Genomic DNA, 3,911 nt, shown 5'->3' with positions numbered 1-3,911 from the left:
TACATGCTTAGTCGAACGAAGGGCAAAGCAAACTAGGTCCTTCTTCCCTAGGTGCTTGAGAATAAGGAACGAACTACGGCCGGCCTATGGGAGCACATGGATACTTACTTCTAAGACGTGCACTAGCAGCAGCGTGCGCTAAACAAGCTTCGGCACTTAAAGCAAGGACGACGACTAATACGCGACTATGTCTCGGAGTTCAACTAGCTTCGCGTAGAGTCCTAATAGCAGTTTAGCCTAGCAGTAGCTTGCGAGATGTTTAGTGAGGGACTTGGAGAAGAGCTCTAAAAGCTGATACTCTATACTCTAAAGAACGGAAGTCTGAAGGAATATATAGACAAGGCAATTGAGCTTTCTAATGACCTATACCGGATCCAGTTGCACGGGAGGAATTGAAGGAACGCGGCCTACAGTCATGCGCAAGCTCCCCTGAAGGTCGCTTAGCGAGATGCTAGTCCAGAAGCGATGGACTAGGAGCCCTCGAAGGCCAATCGGGCACGGGAAACAAAGGATAGACCAAGGCGGTCCCCACTAGACTGCTACAGCTGCGGCGAACTAGGCCACATCGCTAGAAACTGTCCGAACACCACTTGGGTTAAGAGAGCCGTTCCCCCAAGCGAAGGGCAGAGACGCCAGAAACAGATCGAATGCCCAGACGATAGCGACTCGGAAAAAGAGTAGCTCTGGGCCAGAGTCTCGGCCCAGAGCCTCTGAAGATGGATCGGCAGACACGTAGCGAATGGAATCAGTTTTAGCAGAAGCATATGCGTCCCCCACCAATCACTGTAGATCTTATCGTAAACAACGTAGCAAACGCTATTGCGCTTATAGACTGCGGATGCCTATGCTATGCACTAATTAGCAAGAGATTCGCTTACCGCCACCGTCTAGAGCGCTTTTAGATCCCCTCTTGGATGATTAAGGGAGTGAACAGCAAGCTGTTGGAGATTAGCGAGGTCGCCTGATTCTTGTTCAAGATGCATAGGTACGAAGAGACTGCTTATGCATACGTGATAGACTTGTCCTCTAGTAAGGACGTGTACTTTGGTAGGGGATGGATGGACCACTAGGACGTATTAGTATCTCCTGCTAAGAAGAGTATTTTTATCCACTTGAAGGGTATTTAAGTAAGGTCGACTAAAGGACGCCTACGAGGAGGAGTTAGCTAAGTTAACGCTGCAGCGTTTGTGGCCTTAGTTCGTAGACATAAGAACGCTCTAAATAGCGTTTAGATCTTCGCTGCGTCGATTGTAGACATCGACAAGGCGCTACAACCAAAGAAGCCCGTAGATGTACGAGCGCTGCTACTAACACAGTACTAGGAGTTCTATGAGCTCTTTAACCTGAAGCAAGCAGAGAAGCTTCTACCGCACCAAGGGCCAGGGGTGGACCACAAGATCAAGCTAGAGCCAAAGGATGCTCAGCTACTGTAGGGACCCCTTTATAGCATGTCGCGCGGAGAGCTCCTAGTCCTTAGAAAGGAACTCACATCGCTTCTTAAGAAGGGATTTATCCGCGTAAGTAGCTCGCCAGCTGTAGCGCTAGTATTGTTCGCCAAGAAACCTGGAGGAGGGCTTCGACTGTGCATTAATTATCGAGCTCTGAACGCAATTACTAAGAAGGACTAGTACCCGCTACCCCTCATCTGAGAGACACTTAACAGCTTAAGCAAGGCTAAATAGTTTACAAAGTTAGACGTTATCGCAGCCTTCCACAAGATCCGTGTCGCACTAGGCGATGAGTGGAAGACAGCCTTCCAAACAAGATTCGGACTGTTTAAGTGGCTAGTTACCCCCTTTAGCATGGCGAACTCCCTAAGTACTTTTTAACGATACATTAACTGGACCTTGAGAGAACACCTAGATGACTTCTACTCAGCATACCTGGACGACGTACTAATCTACACCGATGGCGATCTGTGCCAGCACCGAGAGCACGTCCGAAAAGTGCTTAGCAAGCTGCAAGCCGCAGGGCTACAGGTGGACATTAAGAAGTGCGAGTTTGAAGTCAAGACAACTAAGTACCTTGGGTTCATTATCAAAGCAGGTAAAGGGATAAGCATGGATCTAGCCAAGGTAGCCGCAATCCGCGAGTGGGAGGCACTAAAGACAGTAAAGGGAGTAAGATCGTTCCTAGGGTTCGCGAACTTCTACCGAAGGTTCATTAAGAACTTCGCGCAGCTAGCCGCACCCCTCACTAGGCTTACAGGTGACGTCCCCTTCTGATGGGGATCTGAAGAGCAGTCAGCCTTTGAGAAGCTAAAGGAGATCTTCGTTACAGAGCCCACGCTAGCGGCGTTCAACCCAGATCGGGAGACAGTGCTCGAGTGCGATTCGAGCGGCTACGCGGTGGGCGGGGTGCTATCACAGTACGACGATGATGGAGTCTTACGGCCTTGCGCGTTCTTCTCGCGGAAGAATAGCGCGCACGAGTGCAACTACGAGATCCACAACAAGGAGTTGCTCGCGGTAGTACGATGCCTTAAGGAATGGGATTCCAAGCTGTGTTTAGTTAAGAAGTTCAAGGTGATTACGGATCACAAGAACTTGGAGTACTTCATAAAACCTCGCATGCTGAACGAGCGCCAGGTGAGATGGTCGCTTCTACTTGGTAGGTACAACCTAGAGCTGCTGTATCGGCCAGGCAAGTAGAATGTGAGAGCCAACGCGCTCTCGAGAAGAGAACAAGACCTGCCTGCAGGGGCAGAAGACGAGCGCTTGCAGAAGCGTTTCGTGCAAATATTTAAGCCAACAAACTCCTATTAGGAGATAGTAGAAGAAGAACTAGAAGAGGAACTAGAAGAAGCCATTTTAGTAATGGCCACGAAAACACGAAGCCAACGGCGGGAAGAAGAGGCTGTTGCCCTAGCTAAAGAAGAACTAGGCCAACTACCTCCTAGAGAACTAGACGAAGAAGCGTTGGAGCAGAACGAGTTGGAGAAGCTCTAGCAAGAAGCGACAGTGAAGAATTAGGTCTACTAGGGAGCGAAGAAGGCCGTAGAGGACCAAGAACGACGTTTCCCTGCGAACTTAGGCCTAAAGTGCTCAATCGAAGACTGCTCAGCGGACGGCGGAGTCCTGTTTTACCGAGGGCGCAAGTGGGTGCCAGACAACGACGAATTGCGAACGGCAATCATCAGCGGCGCACACGACTCATTAGTCACTGGCCACCCAGGACGCGAGCTAACGTACAAGATTCTCGCAAGGGACTACTTTTGGCCAGGCATGACTAATTCGATCTAAAGATACGTTAGAAACTGTGACACCTGCGGACGGAGCAAGTCCTGGAGAGAGGGCACGCAAGGCCTTCTAAAACCACTGCCGATACCCACTTAGATCTGGAAGGAGATCTCCATAGATTTCGTTAAAGGACTACCAGAGAGCGAAGGCATGACTAGCCTGATGGTGGTCACTGACTAGCTTAGCAAGGGTGCGATCTTCGTACCGCTCCTAGATACGAAGACGGAAACCGTCGTCCAAAAGTTCATCAAGCGCGTGGTTGCATATCACTAGCTACTAGACGCTATTACCTCTAATAGAGGCAGCTAGTTTGTGAGTGCACTATAGACAAGACTATGCGAGCTTCTGAAGATCAAACGAAGACTATCGATAGCCTACCACCCACAGACGGACGGTGCAACAGAAAGGATGAACAGCGTCTAGGAGACCTACATCCGAACGTTCACGAACTAGGCTCAGAATGACTAGGCATAGCTCTGCCTAATGGCCCAGATTGCGATCAATGGTAGAAACGCAACGTTAACTGGAATGTCACCGTTCTTCTTACAGCATGGGCACGAAGTGGAGCCGCTGCAGCTAGAGCTAGACAATAAAAGGCAACAGCGGAAACTAGCCGAACAGCTTTCGGATGAGCAGAAGGCAGCAGAGATCGCGGTTAAGCTACAACAAGCC

The sequence above is a fragment of the Exserohilum turcica genome, assembly GCF_000359705.1.
Source record: "Exserohilum turcica Et28A unplaced genomic scaffold SETTUscaffold_16, whole genome shotgun sequence".
NCBI classification, from domain to species: Eukaryota; Fungi; Ascomycota; class Dothideomycetes; order Pleosporales; family Pleosporaceae; genus Exserohilum; species Exserohilum turcicum.
The sequence above is the reverse complement of the archived record's forward strand: the minus strand, read 5'-3'. Positions refer to the sequence as shown.